Below are 22,535 nucleotides of genomic sequence, written 5' to 3' on the forward strand. Positions count from 1 at the left end.
AGTTAAATATGAGGGATTATAGACTACCATCATTTTCTTTGAGAGTTTACATCGGAAAATGAAGAGTTGCAACATATTTTAAAGATTTTTTCCTGTTGATCATAACTTAGAAGTATATGCTTGTGAGTTGTTTCTACAGCGTAATTTTAACAGTTCAAATAGTTCAAATGTCTCTGAGCACTAGACTATGTAGAACACAAGAATAGTCAGAAGCACAATCTTAGCCTTCTTCTGTTTCGCAGATGGTGTATATCATGGACCCTTTTTTGAAAGATTACTGCATTCCTCAGGAATTCTGCTAGTCATCATCATTATCATCATCATCATCATTTAAGACTGATTATGCCTTTCAGCGTTCATTCTGGAGCGTATCTCCCCTTATAAAAGTACTCCATTATCCCCTATTCAGTGCTAACATTGGTGCCTCTTCTGATGTTAAACCTATTACTTCAAAATCATTCTTAACCGAATACAGGTACCTTCTCCTTGGTCTGCCCCGACACCTCCTACCCTCTACGGCTGAACCCATGAGTCTCTTGGGTAACCTTGCTTCTCCCATGCGTGTAACATGACCCCACCATCTAAGCCTGTTCGCCCTGACTGCTACATCTATAGAGTTCATTCCCAGTTTTTCTTTGATTGCCTCATTGTGGACACCCTCTTGCCATTGTTCCCATCTACTAGTACCTGCAATCATCCTAGCTGCTTTCACATCCGTAACCTCAACCTTGTTGATAAGGTAACCTCAATCCACCCAGCTTTCACTCCCATACAACAAAGTTGGTCGAAAGATTAAACGGTGCACAGATAACTTAGTCTTGGTACTGACTTCCTTCTTGCAGAAGAGAGTAGATCGTAGCTGACCGCTCACTGCATTAGCTTTGCTACACCTCCCTTCCAAAATTCTGGAGAATAATAGATCATGTGGTGCTGATTGCATTTCGAACAGAATTGCCGGCCGATGTGGCGGAGCGATTCTAGGCGCTACAGCCTGGAGACGCGCGACCGCTACGGTCGCAGTTTCGAATCCTGCCTCGGGCATGGATGTGTGTGATGTCCTTAGGTTCGTTAGATTTAAGTAGTTCTAAGTTCTAGGGGACAGATGACCTCAGAAGTTAATTCCTATAGTGCTCAGAGCCATTTGAACCATTTTCAAACAGAATTCTGAACAATTGTTCCCACTTAACAAGTAATGTCCTCATTCCTCTACGTAATGAATATCTGGCACAGGGAAGTTTCCCAGAGTGGTTAAAATAAGTAATTGTTAAACCTCTTCATGTGAAAGGTGACAGGCCGGCCTTAAACAATTATCATCCCATTTCTTTACTTACACCTTTTTCCAAAACATATGAAAAAGTAATTGCTCAAGAATAGTATCACGCTTACATAGGAACCATCTGCTGTGCATACCACAGTTTTGATTTCTTTCTCGACTGAGAATGGTATTTACACATTAGTTTATCAAATAGTACAAGATTTAAATAAAAAGATTACCAGTTGATATTTTTTGTGATCTTTGTGAGGCAAGCGTGTTACTCTCGCAGAAAAACTGAAGTTTTATGGACTTCATCGTTTTACATACAGATGGTCTGAATGAACGTAACCTGCAAAATGTTGCTCTTAATAAATGAAACAATGTTGAAAGGGTAGAAAGTTTTAGTAACTGGGAAGAAATCACAAAGGGCGTCGCACAGTGTGATTCAGCTTGTCCTAGAACTCTTAAACGCCTGCAAACACTGCATACATGATTTCCATATTCTCTCACTTGATATGCGCAAACTGTTATTCCTACAGAAACAATGAACCGGACCTTTTTGTAGGAAAAATGGTAGTGCAGGCCTTTCTGCAAAGATTACGAAATCTCTGAGAAGCCCCTGATGTAATGGTACTGAAGGCTGACAAAGATGATGCATTCGTTTTTGTACCTGTGTCTAACGACAAGATGCATGATCGGCTAAGTGACTCTACCTATATGGTCCATTACGACCCTACAGGACAAGTGCTACGGAAAACGTTTACACTGTTAAATTCCCCCTTCAATACCTCAGGAGATCATTAAGAGGTTACGACCACATGGTTTTGTACCACCAAGACTGTAAGGCTTCTCCAAAATTCACAACGGAAGTGTTCTACTACGTGCAATACTGGGAAAACAATGAAGCGCCTAAATATGATTTAGCCAAACATTTTGCTTCGTTGCTGAGATCGTTCGTGGGAAAACGCCATCACATCCGTAACTCGGCCCACTTTATCAGTGGACATGGGGCTCTCCTTCTAAGCAGTTCTGACCGCTGGGTTAGCTTTGATGTATTATCACTTTTTACAACGGTCGCCCTTGCAGATTCATTGGCACTAATTGGTAAAAAGTTTGAGGCCGTCATCGCTGCTTTGTTTCAGTATGCTCTATCCTCAACCTCTTTTATGTTTCATCAATAATATTTTAAATAGACTGACTGCGTCGCCATAGGCGGCCCTCTGTCTCCCTTGGTGGCCAACCTTTTCATGCAATGTTACGAGAAGAGGGAGCTTGAAACAGTTATCCTTAAACCAGCTATGTTTTGAAGGTACGTGGACGATACTTTCACTGTGTGGCCTCGTGGAGAAGTAAACTAACGGAATTTCTTCTCCACCTCAACTCCATTCATAATAACATTCGGTTCACCGTGAAAATAGAAAAAAGGTGCCTTTCTTGGATGTCTGGGTTAGACGAAAGGATGATGGGTCTATGAGCGTGCTTGAAACACTCGTACACAGAGCTCACACCGTCTCAGAACAGGATAATGTACCTAAAGAACTCGGCAACCTGACGTCAGTGCTCAGAAAGAATGGGTATTCCACCCAGCAGTTTAAATGGACACTGTCACTTAAATGCAGGAATCGGGAAGTTGATAAGAAGGAGGACACGCGGCAAAATCTTTAGTCTTTCTTACTTTTGTGGGCACATTTCGTTTAAAATAGCAAGATTCTTCTATATGTGGAAGCTATTTTTCGTCCACCGTCTAAGACTGCAGACGTTTTGGGATCGGTGAAGGACGACTTGTTATTGCGGAAGGCCGGAATTTACAAAATACCGTATCAGTGCGATATGGCTTACATAGGACAGACAACATGCACTATGAAATAACGGTGCACTGAACACCAACGTTGCACTCGCCTTTTGCAAACAAGCAAGCCCATCGTTGCCGAACTCTGTATTTTCATGGACATACAATGGAGAAGGCCTTGACGAGGTGGTAACGCTTCCCGTCAGATCACCGAAGATGCTGCGCCAGCACTTGAATGGGTAACCATCCGGTCTGCCGAGCGTTGTTGGAAAGTGGGATTCACTCAGACCTTGTGAGGCAAACTGAGGAGCTACTTGATTGAGAAGTAGCGGCTCCGGTCTCGGAAACTGACATACGGCCGGGAGAGCGGTGTGCTGACCACATGCCCCACCATATCATCATCCAGCGAGGCCTGTGGGCTGAGCATGATACTGCGCCGGGTCGGTATCTTTGGGCCTCCAGGGCCTTTTCAGGCGGAGTTTCAGTCTTTAGTTTATGATGGAACAGCGATTCTGACCACAGCTACATATTTTGGGACTCCATTATTGAAGGATCCGTGGAAACAGGCCTGGCGGAAAACCTTATGAACTGTGATAACAGCTACCAGTTGAACAGTGCGTGGAACACCCTCATCTACAAGGCTGGTCCTGTTCGAAGACGACAGAGTGCGCCAACGGCCGCAGCGAGCAGTAACGCAGAAGACATCTGAGTTCCGCAGTTCCACCAGCGAGGGCGCTGCCGCCTTGTACTGTGGTTCATCTGTCAACCTGAATAGAGCGGAACGGAGCAACTCATCGTCAGTCTTCGATGGCTGGCCTGGTAACGCATGGCAGGTGCACAGTCAGAATCGTTCAGTGACGTGCGGCTACAAGCCCGAAATTAGTTTGAAAATTCAATTTCGTGGAAAATTTTTAAAATTCCCATAGAGGTATACAATTGTATTTTGCAATGAGTGTAGTATTCTACTAAATGCCTGAAGATTTTACTGTCATCAGAGTAGATTGCCACAATTTTGTTGTAAAATGGAGATGTAAGGAGTAAATTGTCGCAATCCTGTAAGCTTACCTGTAACCAAGAATATTATTCAGACTCCTAAAAGAATCTGTTACCTATTTTGAGACAAAATTTGTACAAAGTCATTGATTTCTAGTCCATACAGATGAGAAAGATTTTTTAACTCATAATTTCGACATCTTAATAGATTGCTTCTATCAAGATTGTTGCTATAATTTTATAGAATGTGGAGGATACTTCTTTTGCAATACTACATTTACTTAAGTGAAGATATTAACGCCTATACATAAAACATCTAGCACCACCATGGATTTGCAAATAGCAGCTTAATACCACATTCTTCAGCCGGAAGCACACATATCAGGATATTTAATAAAGTCGACGAGACATGGAACATACATTTGTCTTTTGCACACTTAGTCGCACTCTGTACTTAAAAACATTTACTTAGGGAAGAAATTTAGTGGCGTGTATTTATTAAAGTATCGGCCTAGTATCTTTTTAAGATCTGATGCCCAGGTCAACACCGAAGAAGAAAAACAAGGAAATGTCCATCAACCGTTAATGTCAGAAATTACCCGCATATAGTGGTCACTATAATGTGTGAATAACATTGAGATAGGTTTCAGCAGATGGGTGCACATTAGCAATAGCTTTCCAAAAAAAAAATGGCTCTGAGCACTATGGCACATAACTGCTGTGGTCATCATTCCCCTAGAACTTAGTACTAATTAAACCTAACTAACCTAAGGAAATCACATACATCCATGCCCGAGGCACGATTCGAACCTGCGACCGTAGCAGTCGCACGGCTCCGGACTGCGCGCCTAGAACAACGAGGCCACCGCGGCCGGCAATAGCTTTCCCTATATACTTGTGTATAGAACTAGAGTTTCTACAAATTTAACAAACAAATGGTTGTTTGCCAATTTATGCCACAATAGAAAAAATAGAACAGAGGACATAAAGTAAAAACCGATTGGTAGTACGAGAACGACATAGTACCACCATGATGACGTAACCAACAGCTTAATATTATGTTCTTTAGTCATGGAGACACGTATTAGGGTATTTTATAAGATGATATGTGTCACGTTTTATTTAAACATTTACAGTGCTACCACAACTTTGTGTTGTAGGATAGGGAGGTGGGTCAGAATTCTATTTTAGTACTGGGGCAGTGAGGTTGTTTCACTTACCTGAATGTCTTATTCCAACTGCGTGAACATATATAGACTGCTAAGATGTCCACGGTAACACGCACAATCAGTTCACTGCGTGTGGCTGTATATAATGACACAACATTTTGCTATTTCTACGGTAGGATTTGTGACCGTGTATCTAAACCTCAAGGTAAGCTATATACAATGAAATGCCAATGAAAATAATATAGGCATGCATATTGACTTAGAGAGATACGTAAACAGGCAGAATACGGTGCTGCGGCCGGCAACGCCTATATAAGACAAGAAGTATCTGGCTCAGTTGTTAGATAGGTTACTGCTGCTACAATGGCAGGTTATCAAGATTCAAGTGAGTTTGAACGAGGTGTTACAGTGGGCCACAGGAGCGAAGGAACACAGCAACTCCGAGGTAGCGATGAATTGGGGATTTTCCCTTAAGACCATTTCACTAAGGTACCGTGAAATCAGGAATCCTTTAAAACACCAAAACTCAGAGATCGCTGAGGCCGGAAAAAGATCCTACAAGAACGGGTCCAACGACGACTGAAGAGAATCGTTCTACCTGACAGAAGTGCAACCCTTCCGCAAATTGCAGCAGATTTCAATGCTGGGCCATCAACAAGTGTCGGCGTGCGAACCATTCAACGAAACATCATCGGTATGAGCTTTCGGAACCAAAGGCCCACTCGTGTACCTTTGATGACAGCACTACACAAAGTTTTACGTCTCGCCTGGGCCCGTCATCATCGACATTCGACTGTTGATGACTGAAAACATGTTGCCTAGTCGGACAGTGTAGTTTCAAATTGTATCGAGCGCATGGACGTGTACGGGTATGGAGACAACCTGATGAATCCAAGGATCCTGCATGTTAGCAGGGAACTGTTCAAGCTGGTGGAGGCTCTGTAAGAGTGTGGGGTGTGGGCAGTTAGAGTATGTGTGTCCCCTGATACGTATGGATACGAATCTGATAGGTGACACGTACGTAAGCATCCTGTTTGATCACCTGCATTCATTCATGTCCAGTGTGCATTCCGACGAACGACGCACTTGGCCAATTCCAGCAGGACATTGAAACATAATACTCATGCAAAATTGCTACAGAATACCTCCAGGGAAGCTCTTCTGATTTTAAACAACAAACTCCCCAGACATTATTGAGCATACCCGGGATGCCTTGCAACGTGCTGTTCAAAAGAGATCTCCTTCCCCTCGTACTCTTATGGATATATGTTGTCAATTCCGTCCAGCACTACTACAGTAGAGTCCATGCCACGTCGTGTTGCGGCACTTCTGCGTGCTTACGGAGGGCTGTACACAATATCTGGCAGGTTTACCAGTTTCTTTGGCTCTTCAGTGTATGGTATCCAAAAGGTCAACTTATCGTCCACGTCCCCTACGTCTGAAATACATATAATGTACACTAATGTGTATTGCAATATGTCACAGCAGTCATCCACAGGCATTTTATACTCCATAACTTTAATACAGATTGGTTTAACTGTGTATGAGACAGCATTTTTTCCTTTAAGGCCTGTGGAATAACATTGTAGGAATCAATCCTAATTCGATAATATCTGTATCTGATGTTATTGTGGAAATCGTCGTCCTGGTTTCATAAAATTATGTTTCTACAGCTTTAATACAACATTTATGTATAATACTTACGTCTTCTCTGTTGGAATCTGCATTAACAATTTCCACATAGGGAAACAGAACACGGTTTATAATGTTTTGTAGCTCCTGAGTGCCTGGAAAGTTTACTTATAGACTATTTACCTTGTGGTTGTTCTTATAGTCCCTCAGTAACAAAGTACATAACACATTTAAACACGGTGGCTAACAGAAATATTCCCATTGCTTTTCAGAAGTGATTTATTGACACATTTTGGGCTCTGCCCATCGTCAGATAACAATGCAAAGCCATAACCAGTAATGTAATGACCAACACATCACTTGTATGAAATTTATCAAGAGTTGTTGCATGAAGTACAGGAGGAGACACATCAGAAATAAGAACAAAATCTTCATATAGAGAATGTAGTCATGTATATCACAAATTGTAACCAGAACTTAACTGATAGGAGGACAGCCTTACATAGCTTCAGTGATTTCATTTGCCACCAGGTGCTGTGGATGCTTAAGGACTATATCACTGTGTTGTACCAACAGAAATAGCTGAAAAACCTTATCTTAAAAACATAAATAATGAAAGGAAAAGAATCTGTGTATGAACTTAGAAAAAGAGGAGTATATACAGTGTTGCATACAGTTGCCATTGCCAACATTTTTCGAATATTTTATACATTGCACCATATTTGTGCCTTGTATAGTAACGATATAAGGAAATAATTATGAAAACACACACAGACTTTTGAGCCAATGATTATTATAAAATAGCTCACACTCTTAATGTTTTGTCAAAGTGGCACCACCTATGCAACAATGATACCTCTCTTCATCCTAAATGTGCCTATTTACTGCAATGCTTTGTGGTTGTATATTGTCACTCACTATTTTACTTTATATTTTGGTTTTTGTATCAATAATGAATTGGGAGTTATTTGTATTTTACCATTTACTACTAATGTGATGCACATAACGTCATTTTTAACTCAGTCTCGCCACGTGGTAGTTGTTCCTGTCAGCTAACTTTTGTTTATTGAATCCTGTACTCTGCATGCACTGTTGTATATACTCTTTGTATTACTCTTGAATTTTTTTCCTTTTATTATTTACATTTTTAATAGATGTAGTTCAACTAATTCTATGCACACAGTACATTGACACTGTTATACATTCATGGTACGTGGCAGCAACTGATATCGGTTAAGCTTTGTCATGCCATTCTGCTGTCAGTTAATTTCTGATACTGATGGGCATTATAATGCCTCCATACTTTGTATGAAGACTTGATTCTCATTTTTAGTATGTCTGTTCGTGTACTATACGTAACATCTTTTGTAAAACTTAGTATATGTGCTATGTTCCTAATTACATTTATGGTTATGGCGTTGTATTCTTCTTTGGCAGATATTTCTGATGATTGTCAGAACTCGAAACACGCCAATAAATCACTTCTCAACAGCAAAGTGAATACTTACTCATCGATCTATTGGACAATGGACAATGATTTAAGTTTACATAATGGTTCCCAGATTTATCGAGACCTAGTCAATTCATCTATTAGTGAGGATGGATTGTGCTCAAGTTGAGATTTATTGGATAGGATGATTTACGAGCATAATTATACTGTCAGTTACAATGATTCTATTTATTTTTACGTGTATAATGTTACTCACTTTTCAATTAAACGATGGGGTTGCCGTTGGGAAGGGTGGTTGCAATTATTGAAGTCTTTGTTATGCAAGAAAGCTGGTTGCAATCTTCAAGATCAAGATTTATTGAACAAAATGACTCAGAAGCACATTTACACTATAGCTAACTTCGGTAGTCACACTTTGGAGATTAGCACGCTGTTTAGGAACCATTTTGAAGTCTATGTCACATGATGCACACTTGCAAGTACACTGTGAAGAAGGAATGGTATGAAGTTTTTATTATGCAACATGCTATGCATATGCATACTCGAAAATCGACAGCCAGTGAGTGCACACCAGCATGTACACATCGCATCTGGAGTGTGGTTACCACTTGGCTGTGGTGTCTGAATGAGCCAAAGCAGGGTCGTGCCATTTCCCCTTCCACCTACTGGAGTCTGCATATGAGGAAAATGTCCCCCCACATGCACTACTTTGTGTACGTGGTGGTTTGTGGCAGTAGCCCCAGACCACAATATAGGTCTGGAGCAGTGTGCTGAGATTGATCCATCACTGCTAGCTCCAGGTCTGGTTTGGAGGTGAATCCACCCTCACTGGGCCAGAATAGTGTTTGGAGATGGGTGCACCATCTTTAGGCCTGCGATAGTGTCTGTAGCTGAATCTATCAGGATTAGGTCTGGGTGTGGTTCAGAGATGTATCTACCCATGGTACATCTGTAACAGTTTTTGGATATGTCCACCTGTGTTAGGTCCAGGGTAGGGTCTTGGGGCATTGGCGACAAACCAGCATATACACAAAATAGGACTAGGGGCTAGGTGATTACAATTATTTCCAGTTCTTGCATACATTTTGGATTTTCAGATCATATACAAAGCTTTGACAGCTGGAGTTGATCAGTACTCTGAGTTATTAACATATGACAAAATGAGACTGTGTGTTACATTCGTCAGGCGGTCATGGAGTGACTTTTGCAAGGATCGTGAACCATAAAGCTGTATTTCAGATAACTAACACTTTAACCCACTCCATCACAGACCGCATAAGGGGTGGCTTTGGCAGTTTGCATTGTGTGCGTTTATAAAAGTTTACCTGGGTAATCATTTGGAGGAGGAAGAAGCAATCACTTAGTAGATGCTCTGGTTGGGTGTGGCATTTGTATCAATGTTTGACGGTAAAGAAACCTGCCTACAACTGGCAGGATAACCAATAAGAATAAAATATTCTTGTTCAAAGTCTTTCATTATTTGCATATACAATTCGACATGAAATATGAACAAAATCTGGATACAAAGAGGCAAGAAAGGATATCTGCATACACTGTATATGGTAATGGCAAGTAGTCACGTATTGGCATACTTGCAGAAAAATTGTGGATCTGAGGAGTTTGCTATATTAGAGAACATACAAAAAAACCTGATTATAATCTCACTTGGATCTTCTGAAAAAAGGGTGGTTATATTGTATTGTGGACTGAACATTGCAAATGTTGTCTTAAGCGAAAAAAAGCTTCATAAGCGGTTACATCTTCCACAAATACTGTTATTCCCAGACCTTGAGGTCTTAACAAAAAAAATAGCAATGTGTCAAATTGACTAAGGCCACTCTTTATTAGAGAAATAACTGTTTCAAATACAGTTACCGTGAAAAACTTTGCCATGAAGGAAAATTATAAACTGCTTGCTACCTGAACAAGAACAAACCACTGCCAATGTGTAAGCAAGGCTTACGTATTACTTTTAACAGAGTGTATGGGATAAATCTGGATACAAAAGGAGGATAGAAGACATCTAAATTTGTTACAGTGAGACACAGCGGAAAACGTTCTGTAGAAACACATAATAGAAACAAATAATACCTAGGTAGGTCAGATCTTAACCTTATTATACCACGATGTTAAAACTTGCTTCAAAAAATTGACCTGTAGAAAAGAATCCTAAATTTCTTGTCAAAACGTAGAACTGTCAGACAATATCAACGTTTTTCTACATAGACGCCCTCCACAGGGCTAAAATATCATTTTATTCTCTGCAAAAACCTGTTGTTAACATATTTAGACCTGCACTGCGCTGTTCCATGCCATCTGTTAAAAGGTGCTTTGCTATCTAGGAAAAGCACGCCAACGAAACTTGTATGCTCCACTAACCTAGTATCGACTCTAGGATGTATTAGGATAGCATGGAAAATACCTGATTCTGTTACCACAAAATCCCTGTGTAACTCTACAATTATAATTTGTTGGCTACACTCTTGTGTTAGAATGGTTTACAAACTCTCCCACTTTCGTAATATTAAACTGATTTTATACATACACTTACTGTTAGAAAAAAGTACTATACAGTGGAAGTAATGGGAATTTATGATAGAAGGTATGAGTATTTAATGCAAGCACTCGATAAGTAAGAGAGGAATAACAGTACATATCTGTACTTTAATAGTAGAGAGACGAAGCATTCTAGAGTCAGAGTGTCAAGACGAAACTATTTCCCCTTCATGGGAACAATACTGAGGCAGTAAGAGGCATATTCGAAAGGAAACACTGGAAATAGCTTCGAGGAAGTATAAAAGAACCTGTGGCTATACTGTATAAAGTGAGATTTTCTGATGTTCATAGGGATTCACTAAAGACCATTCAACTGTATTAAATACCAACAGAGAGTATTTACAATGTGCTCTGCTTAAGTCTGTGCCTGTCACATAATGTGTGGTCAACTAATGAATAACTTAGACAACAGCTGCTCTGTGGTTAACTGTATTCAGTGCGACATGAAGTTGTCTGCGAGAAATGTAAATGACAGTGTAATTGTGTATGTAAATCGTCCTATCCAATAAATCTCAACCTTGAACTTGGGCACAATCTAATCTCATTGGTAGGTGAATTGACTATGTCTTGATAAATCTGGCAATCATCTAGGCTCATCCAGCTTTCTTGACCAATTCAACAGGGCCCCTTTTAGTCTCCCATAGCTTCTGACTCATCCAGTTGGCCCATAGATATCGTGACATAGAATGTGGGAGGGGTGGGGGTAGGGGGAGGGCGACCTTGATCTTTATTTAGCGGGGTACCTATCCTTCGGTGGCCTGAGCCAGGAACCACACTGCTCCGTTACAGAGAGACTGCATATTTTCGGTATCCACAGGTAATTGATAAATACTCACGAGGGTGTAAACATGCTGCCAATCCTAATACGACGTGATAGTCTTTCGGCTAGAATTTTGACGTGAAAGTCTCTGCTCCTATCTAGGAAGAAATGTAGGTGCGGTCGATCAACCAAAACCTGTATCATCCTTTGGACTACCGTTGGTATGGGCAAATTCGTTTGCTATCCCGTCGTTTCAACCCTGAGTCCACGTCACACTTGTCAGGCGAAATGGGCATTACCCTGCACTAGTTCCAAGGTTACTCCAGAAATCATTTTCCCATCGGCAACAGTGTACCATAGGAGCAACATGTTATCAAATAGAATGATTCCAAGCTGGATTACATATAACATTTATGGGTCGGAACCTCTTAGTCACTTCTGGTTTTTTTAAATAGAATTACCATAGGTATCAGGTTGTCTACCAGGTGACCTTGGCAGCATCTAGAAAAGAAATAGATGTCATCGGATTTCTATTGATTCATTCATCTGGTAGAGCGTCTTCCTAGAATGTGTTAATAGTACCACATTTCTGTTTCGTCCAAAGCCATGTACTCTCGTTTGAAACAGAACTAACTTTCATCTCCCAGGCGATAATTTCTTTTCCGGGAGGTTTATTACGTGTATATACATTCAAAGTTTTTACGTTATTCTTAATTTAACAAGATACCGAGTGGCAAGAGACTGTGATAACGCACTGAGTTTTTCTATTTACCATAGAAAGAGTTGTCTTTGAACAATATGGACGGAATAGGAACACGACAGTGGACCAAAATATTCCAAGAACGTCTTAAGGAGGGCACTGCCGACTTCAGCGACACGGAAAAATTGGCGCTGAAGGAAGTCAAGGTGACGACAAACCCGTCACAAACCTGAATTACCTGCGAGTGCACCTCGTATGTACCCTGGTCTCATTAATAGCTTAATTTATGTTTACATTTGGGGCGACTGTTGTGTTAGGCACATACGATTTAATTCTGGCAGGCAGAGATGAGATTAGAATGTTGTCATTTTGTTCGTGTAATAGGAATACTATACATCTGATGGACATTTCGCAAATGCTCTCCCAAAATCACGAAGTACTGTAACACTTAGATGATCAGTAGCAGACGAAATAGATCATTGTTTTTGTACGCATTTCACGAGTGGCAGTAAATAACAGCGATGGGGATGGTGAGATGATTGGTCGTGAATGTTTCTATGCTACAGGGAAAGGTCTGCTTAATGTCTGAAGCATAAATTGTGGTGAGCTATACAGCTGATGTTCCAAATGATCACGGGTATGGGATCTTGAGAGATACCGATGTTCAAGTGAAACGAAAGTGAACATATCGAAGAGAACAGTATTGCTCACACTGCAGCGAATGAAAGCGGTCAAAAGCGAACGAGCATTCTCAGATAATTTGCCAGTGCTCACTATCATTTGTTCGTATCTGTAAACAAGCGATTACACCGGAGGGAACGGCACAGAAAAGCGAGACAACGAAAATATCACGCCGATCCTACGAAAGGTCCGCTATTTTATTTCTAGAGCTAACAGTCGTCAGCCGCTTTATAGGGATAGGATAATTTTGCACCGAGAACAAGAAAAATGGCAAAGGAAAAATAAACAGTAGAGATCTGAATTTTTACTCATGCGCGAACGGGATAGTCGCTCGTGCTCAGGCACTTCGCCACGGTTCGAGCGACTCACCCCTTCGGAGGTTCGAGTCTTCCCTCGGGCGTGGGTGTGTGTGTGTGTTGTCCGTAGCGTAAGTTAGTTTAAGTTAGATTAAGTGGTGTGTAAGCCTAGGGACTGATGACCGCAGCAGTTTGCTGACACAGGAACTCACCACCACAACAACCAATACCATGCGCCAAACTCAAGGAGATAGCGCAATTATTACTGAACAGTAGCTCCAACATCCATTAGCATTTGAAAGCAGGACATTAATTAATGACGAAACAAATTGGTAGAAACGCTAACATTACACTTTGCTCCTTAGAAACTGGAGACAGTTATGTTAGTAATGGTTCCTTTTTTCAGTTGCTGCTGTAATCAGTTCCTCGCGCCGGAAACGAGATATGGCAAATACTCAAAGATTTTGTTAAAGATAATGTCAATGAATTACGATTAATGAATTACGAACTGTGTCTTGCAACGACCTTTCATTCTGTTTCCTTTCCCGCGAGAGTCGGTTTGTGAAGTAAGTAACTCAACTTCTTTTGCTACCCTCAGTTATTAATTTCCCATCTTCTTCATTGTGAGGAAGAAAGAACTCTGAGGCTTGGTGAAGCTAATCTTCCTAGAGAAAGAGAACCCTGATGACAAATCCTATTTGGGGATTGTATTACTTGCCAGTTCCTCGCCGACAGCCAGCTAAAATATCTGGTAATATGACTGCGTTTCCGGCTGGTTTTCGTTGAATTCGGCAACGGAGATGAAAGTGGACATAGAATTTTGATTTCTTGTTTGTACACAGCATCCGGAATAAACACCATAAGACAGCACAACAGTGATGTAGCTGTACTTACCGAAACAAAGAAGAGGGGTACTGCTGTGAATATCTGCAGGAGTTCGCCCATTGTTTTAGTGAAGCAGTAAAAAACAGAAGGACGATGGTCTAAATATGTTATCTTGAGAAAAGCAGTTAAAGAAAGATTAAAAATGCTCAGTGTAAGTAAGACCTATGAATATGAATATTTCTTCGCTCCTACCGACAATGCACCCATGAAAGTAAAAATGATTTTGAACATTAGCTAATAGAGCCTATAGAAGCCGTTCGAAGTGACCATGAATTGCTACTGGCAGGAGATTTTAATATAAGAGTGAGGAAACAGCGGAACAGTAAAGCTATTGACATCTGCAGCTACATCTGCATAGATTATCCGCAAGCGACCGTACTGCGCGTGGCAGAGGATATCCTGTAGCATTCCTAGTCATTTTCTTTCCTGCTCAGTCGCAAGTGGAGGAGCTGTCTGTATGCTCCGTGTGAGCCCTAATTTCTCGTGTTTTATCTTCGTGGCCGTTACACCCAATGTATTTAAGTGGAAAGAGCGTCGTTCTGCAGTCAGCTTCAAATCTACATCTACATCCACACTCGGCAAGCCACCTGACGATGTGAGGCGGAGGGTACTTTGAGTACTTCTATCGGTTCTCCCTTCTATTCCAGTCTCGTATTGTCCGTGGAAAGAAGGATTGTCGGTATGCTTCTGTGTGGGCTCTAATCTCTCTGATTTTATCCTCATGGTCTCTTCGCGAGATATACTTAGGAGGGAGTAATATACTGCTTGACTCCTCGGTGAAGGTATGTTCCCGAAAATTCAACAAAAGCCCGTACCGAGCTACAGAGCCACTCTCCTGCAGAGTCTACCACTGGAATTTATCTATCATCTTCGTAACACTTTTGCGATTACTAAATGATCCTGTAACGCAGCGCGCTGCTCTCCGTTGGATCTTCTCTATCTCTTCTATCAACCCTACCAGGTACGGATCCCACACTGGTGAGCAATATTCAAGCAGTGGGCGGACAAGTATACTGTAACCTACTTCCTTTGTTTTCGGATTGCATTTTCTTAGGATTCTTCCAATGAATCTCAGTGTGGCATCTGCTTTACCGGCGATCATACACTCCTGGAAATTGAAATAAGAACACCGTGAATTCATTGTCCCAGGAAGGGGAAACTTTATTGACACATTCCTGGGGTCAGATACATCACATGATCACACTGACAGAACCACAGGCACATAGACACAGGCAACAGAGCATGCACAATGTCGGCACTAGTACAGTGTACATCCACCTTTCGCAGCAATGCAGGCTGCTGTTCTCCCATGGAGACGATCGTAGAGATGCTGGATGTAGTCATGTGGAACGGCTTGCCATGCCATTTCCACCTGGCGCCTCAGTTGGACCAGCGTTCGTGCTGGACGTACAGACCGCGTGAGACGATGCTTCATCCAGTCCCAAACATGCTCAATGGGGGACAGATCCGGAGATCTTGCTGGCCAGGGTAGTTGACTTACACCTTCTAGAGCACGTTGGGTGGCACGGGATACATGCGGACGTGCATTGCCCTGTTGGAACAGCAAGTTACCTTGCCGGTCTTTTTTTTTTTTTTTTTTTGGAATGGTAGAACGATGGGTTCGATGACGGTTTGGATGTACCGTGCACTATTCAGTGTCCCCTCGACGATCATCAGAAGTGTACGGCCAGTGTAGGAGATCGCTCCCCACACCATGATGCTGGGTCTTGGCCCTGTGTGCCTCCGTCGTATGCAGTCCTGATTGTGGCGCTCAACTGCACGGCGCCAAACACGCATACGACCATCATTGGCACCAAGGCAGATGCGACTCTCATCGCTGAAGACGACACGTCTCCATTCGTCCCTCCATTCACGCCTGTCGCGACACCACTGGAGGCGGGCTGCACGATGTTGGGGCGTGAGCGGAAGACGGCCTAACGGTGTGCGGGACCGTAGCCCAGCCTTATGGAGACGGTTGCGAATGGTCCTCGCCGATACCCCAGGAGCAACAGTGTCCCTAATTAGCTGGGAAGTGGAGGTGCGGTTCCCTAGGGCACTGCGTAGGATCCTACGGTCTTGGCGTGCATCCGTGCGTTCTGCGGTCCGGTCCCAGGTCGACGGGCACGTGCACCTTCCGCCGACCACTGGCGACAACATCGATGTACTGTGGAGACCTCACGCCCCACGTGTTGAGCAATTCGGCGGTACGTCCACCCGGCCTCCCGCTTGCCCACTATACGCCCTCGCTCAAAGTCCGTCAACTGCACATACGGTTCACGTCCACGCTGTCGCGGCATGCTACCAGTGTTAACGAATGCGATGGAGCTCCGTATGCCACGGCCAACACCGCGGTTCCTGATGTGTCCGCTGTGCCGTGCGTGTGATCATTGCTTGTACAGCCCTCTCGCAGTGTCCGGAGCAAGTATGGTGGGTCTGACACACCGGTGTCAATGTGTTCTTTTTTCCATTTCCAGGAGTGTATTTATATGATCATTCTATTTTAAGTCACTCCTAGTGCCTACTCCCAGATAATTTATGGAATTAACTGTTTCCAGTTGCTGACCAGCTATATTGTAGCTAAATCATAAACGATCTTTCTTTCTATGTATTCGCAGCACATTACACTTGTTTTCATTTAGATTCAATTTCCATTCCCTGCACCATGGGTCAATTCGTTGCAGATTCTCCTGCATTTCAGTACAATTTTCCAGTGTTATAGATATACCACTACCACCTGCAAAAAGCCTCAGTGAACTTGCGATGTTATCCACAAGGTCATTTATGTATATTGTGAATAGCAACGGTCGTACAACACTCCCCTGCGGCACACCTGTAGTCACTCGTACTTCGTAAAACTTCTCTCCATTGAGAATGACATGCTGCGTTCTGTTATCTAGGAACTGTTCAATACAATCACACAAGTGGTCTGATTGTCCATATACTTATACTTTGTTCATTAAACGATTGTGGAGAACTGTATCAAACGCCTTGAAGTCAAGAAACACGGCATCTACCTGGGAACCCGTGTCTATGGCCCTGTGAGTCTCGTGGACGAATAGCGCGAGCTGGGTTTCACACCGTCGTCTTTATCGAAACCCATGCTGATTCCTAAAAATTAGATTTCTGGTCTCCGGAAAAGTCATTATATTCGAACATAATACGTGTCCCGAAATTCTACAACTGATCGACGTCTATAGTTTTGCACATCTGCCGGTTGTCTGAATTTTCTGGACAGTGTTTCTCGAACATCTGCTTCACGTCAGTGACTCCCATTTGTGTTTCCGAAGCATCTCCGAAACACGTGTTGCTCCAACCTACAAGTAAAACCTGTAAACCGAAGCCGACCATTCGCCTTCCCTAACACAGTCCTCACATCCTCGCTCCATTTCATATCCCTTTGCAGTGTTACGCCCAGAATTTTAAACAACGTGACTGTGCCTAGCAGGACACTACTAATGCCTTATCCAAATCTTACAGGCTTGTTTCTCCTACTTATCCACATTACCTTCCATTTTTCCACATTTGGAACTAGCTGCCATTCATCACACCAACTAGAAATTTTCTCAAATTCATCTGTTATCCTCAGACAGTCACTCAACTTCGAAATCTTACCGTACACGACAGCATGATTAGAAAATGACCGCAGTTTTCTGCCCACTCTATCCTCCAATTCATTTGTGTAAACAGGGTGTTACAAAAAAGTACGGCCAAACTTTCAGGAAACGTTCCTCACACACAAAGAAAGAAAATATGTTATGTGTACATGTGTCCGGAAACACTTACTTTCCATGTTAGAGCTCATTTGGTGACTTCTCTTCAAATCACATTTATCATGGAATGGAAACACACAGCAATAGAACGTACCAGCGTGACTTCAAACACTTTGTTACAGGAAATGTTCAAAATCTCCTTCGTTAGCGAGGCTACATGCATCCACCCTCCGTCGCATGGAATCCCTGATGCGTTGATGCAGCCCTGGAGAATGGCGTATTGTATCACAGCCGTCCACAATACGAGCACGAAGAGTCTCTACGTTTGGTACCGGGGTTGCGTAGACAAGAGCTTTCAAATGCCCCCATAAATGAAAGTCAAGACGGTTGAGGTCAGGAGAGCGTGGAGGCCATGGAATTGGTCCGCCTCTACCAATCCATCGGTTACCGAATCTGCTGTTGCGAAGCGTACGAATACTTCGACTGAAATGAGCAGGAGCTCCATCGTGCATGAACCACATGTTGTGTCTTACTTGTAAAGGCACATGTTCTAGCAGCACAGGAAGAGTATCCCGTATGAAATCATGGCGGTGAATCTAGGAAGTGCAATACATACTGACGAAACTAAAACGAGCCCTAACATGGAAATTAAGCGTTTCCAGACACATGTCCACATAACATCTTTTCTTTATATGTGTGTGAGGAATGTTTCCTGAAAGTTTGGCCGTACCTTTTTGTATCACCCTGTATAGAGAACAACAGCCGTCTTATCTCACTTACCTGGAGCAGTCCTGACGATACGCTTGTCTCTGATGAACTCCCGCTGCTGAGGACCAAATACTGGATTCTATATGTTAAGAAGTTGAGGATGATTTTAGGAATGAGAATGTGAAAAGTTTGGTGGATTTATTAGAGCGATATGAATTACGAATGTTTGTGAGGATAGACATAAATTCAAATAGTGTAACCAAACGAGAGGGCTGAAATCAGTTACGAATTATCTAATGATTAGGCAAAAAGCAAATATAAAAATAGAGGATGTCAGAGTTAAAAGAGGACCATGTTGTGGAAGTAACCATCATCTGGTGGAATATAAAATATATTTCTCCTATACTTTCAGAATACAACGCAACATTCTGACCAGCCCGAAGTAGGACAGTACTAAGTACTTACACAAACAGCACCTGTCATAAAACTGGATGTGCAGAGGGAACAGTAGAAGAGAAATATGAGCATATAAAGAAGGATATAGAAGAAGCGGCAAAAGAAGCATTTGGAGAATACAAGAAGAAGAAAACATAAGTTTGGTGGGATCTAAAATTAGCTGAGATGATTGAAAAGAAAAAAGAATGCTGAATGTGAAAGGCAGTCAAAGTATAAGACCCTCTAGACAGATCTATAAATAGACGTGTTAAAAAGGAAAAGGTAGATGGGAAGCGAGGAGGCAATAGGAGGACTCACGGCTTTTACATATAAAAGTTCATCAACCTGTGAGGCTCTGTGAAATGATGAAGACCAGATGATACGGATTAATATGCCCAAAGCTGGTGGAGTTCAGGCCGTTGAAGCTGTTAGAGATACTAAGGAAGTCGTTTGAAAGTATACTAAATGGATAAGATATGCTACCGCAATGGATAACATGTTAAATAAATAAATTATGAATAATCCGCCTCGATTGCGAAAATTCCCGGTGTTTACCCAGGTTTCAACGTGGATAACCACGCCTTCTTCAGAACAAAATAAAAAACAGCTTGCCTAAATGGGCATAGTCAATTTCTAAAATGAACACCCACATTTTTATTTTGTTCTGAAGAAGGCGTGGTTATCCACGTTGAAACCTGGGTAAACACCGGGAATTTTCGCAATCGAGGCGGATTATTCATAATTTATTTAGATAATTACGATTGCTGACGCGCTGCAATGCTGAAAGTTCTTGATAGCATGTTACATAACACCGGTGCATAGGAAAAAGCCACGGAATGACCTAAATATTTATAGAGGATTGACAGATATCCGTTTTGTTGGAAGACTATACTCGCAGATACTTAAATATATGATGGGGAAGAAACAAGGCAAAAGCCGCTAGAAGAAGAAGCGAGATTGGTCGGTAATGAACAACAACTTTAGAATGAAATTGTTGTTGTTGTGGTCTTCAGTCCAGAGACTGGTTTGATGCAGCTCTCCATGCTGCTCTGTCTTGTGCAAGCTTCTTCATCTTCCAGTACCTACTGCAACCTACATCTTTCTCAATCTGTTTAGTGTATTCATCTCTTCGTCTCCCTCTACGATATTTACCCTGCACACTGCCCTCCAATACTAAATTGGTTATCTCTTGATGCCCCGAATATGTCTTACCAAGCGATCCCTTCTTCTGGTCAAGTTGTGCCACAAACTGCTCTTGTCCCCAATTCTATTCAATACCTCCTCATTAGTTATGTGATCTAGCCATCTAATTTTCAGCACTCTTCTGCAGCACCACATTTCGAAAGCATCTATTCTCTTCTTGTCTAAACTATCTATCCTCCATGTTTCACTTCCAGACATGGCTACACTCCATACAAATACTTTCAGAAAGGACTTCGTAACACTTAACTCTATACTCGATGCCAACAAATTTCTCTTCTTCAGAAACGCTTTCCTTGCCATTGCCAGTCTACATTTTATATCCCCTCTACTTCGACCATCATCAGTCACCTTGCGCGCGTAGTAGCAAAACACATTTACTACTTTAAGTGTCTCATTTCCAAATCTAATTCCCTCATCATCATCCAATTTAATTCGACTACATTCCATTGTCCTCGTTTTGCTTTTGTTAATGTTCATCTTATATTCTCCTTTCAATACACTGTCCATTCCGCTCAGATGCTCTTCCAGGTCCTTTTCTGTCCCTGACAGAATTATAATGTCATCGGCGATCCTCAAAGTTATTATTTCTTCTCCATGGATTTTAATTCCTACTCCGAATTTTTCTTTTGTTTCCTTTACTGCTTGCTCAATATACAGTTTGAATAACATCGGGGATAGGCTACAACCCTGTATCACTCCCTTCCCAACCACTGCTTCCCTTTTATTCCCTTCGACTCTTACAGCTGCCATTCGGTTTGTGTACAAATTGTAAATAGCCTTTCGCTCGCTGTATTTTAGGGCAACGACCATGCCGCGGTGGATACACCGGTTCCCGTCAGATCACCAAAGTTAAGCGCTGTCGGGTGTGGCCGGCACTTGGATGGGTGACCATCCGGGCCGTCATGCGTCGTTGGCATTTTTCTGCACTCAGCCTCGTGATGCCAAATGAGGAGCTACTCGACCGAACAGTAGCGGCTCCGGTCAAAGAAAACCATCATAACGACCGAGAGAGCGGTGTGCTGACCACACGCCCCTCCTATCCTCATCCTCAACTGAGGATGACACGACGGTCGGATGGTCCCGATGGGCCACTTGTGGCTTGAAGACGGAGTGCTTTTTTTCCTGTATTTTACCCCTGCCACCTTCAGAATTTGAAAGAGAGTATTCCAGTCAACATCGTCAAAAGCTTTCTCTAAGTCTATAAATGCTAGAAACGTAGGTTTGCCTTTCCTTAACCTATTTTCTAAGATAAGTCGTAGGGTCAGTATTGCTTGACGTGTTCCGACATTTCTACGGAATCCAAATAGATTTTCCCCGCGGTAGGCTTCTACCATTTTTTCCATTTGTCTGTGAAGAATTCGTATTAGTAATTTGCAGCCATGGCTTATTAAACTGATAGTTCGGTAATTTTCACATCTGTCAACACCTGCTTTCTTTGGGATTGGAATTATTATATTCTTCTTGAAGTCTGAGGGTATTTCGCCTGTCTCATACATCTTGCTCACCATAAGGTAGAGTTTTGTCAGGGCTGGCTCTCCCAAGGCCATCAGTAGTTCTAATGGAATGTTGTCTACTCCCGGGGACTTTTTTCTACTCAGGTCTTTCAGTGCTCTGTCAGACTATTCACCCAGTATCATATCTCCCATTTCATCTTCATCTACATCCTCTTCCATTTACATAATATTGTCCCCAAGTACATCGCCCTTGTACTCGTATTGACCGTTTATATACTCCTTCCAACTTTCTGCTTTCCCTTCTTTGCTTAGAACTGGGTTTCCATCTGAGCTATTGATATTCATGCAAGTGTTTCTGTTTTCTCCAAAGGTCTCTTCAATTTTCCTGTAGGCAGCATCTATCTTACCCCTAGTCATATACGCCTCTACATCCTTACATTTGTCCTCCAGCCATCCCTGCTTAGCCATTTTGCATTACCTGAATGAATGAAATTAATATGTGAATGAATGAAATTAATGTGTGAAAAACGCACAAAAGTTGGTCTGGAGACCCATTTTACAATGAGTGACGTAGAAGAAAGCATATGACAATGCACCCGCCAACAAACTGTGGGAAAAGTTGAATGAAGTAGAGCTGAAGCTATCCTAATTGTAAGACGACCGCTCGCGATATGCGGGAAATCCGGGATCGAGTCACGATCCGGAAGAAATTTTGATTGTCGTCGTTCCACTATACAGCTGATGGTCGTCCATATTTGCAGCTGCGAATACATTTCATGTACGTGATCAGTATGTCGCCAACGCCCCTGCCATTATTGCCAGTAGATCCAGCTGCTTCTTTATTGAAGCAGTCCCTCTT

General features: G+C 42.2%; 1 protein-coding gene and 1 pseudogene across 1 annotated transcript in view; one reads left to right on the plus strand and one right to left on the minus strand.

Moving 5' to 3' along the window:
* Window positions 1-22,535, minus strand: part of LOC126278129 (facilitated trehalose transporter Tret1-2 homolog) — a 61,417-nt gene that overhangs the window by 33,256 nt on the left and 5,626 nt on the right. The gene's annotated exons all lie outside the window — the stretch shown is intronic.
* LOC126279198 (5S ribosomal RNA) lies at window positions 21,021-21,138 on the plus strand (annotated as a pseudogene).

The sequence above is a fragment of the Schistocerca gregaria genome, chromosome 6 (assembly GCF_023897955.1).
Source record: "Schistocerca gregaria isolate iqSchGreg1 chromosome 6, iqSchGreg1.2, whole genome shotgun sequence".
Taxonomy (NCBI): Eukaryota; Metazoa; Arthropoda; class Insecta; order Orthoptera; family Acrididae; genus Schistocerca; species Schistocerca gregaria.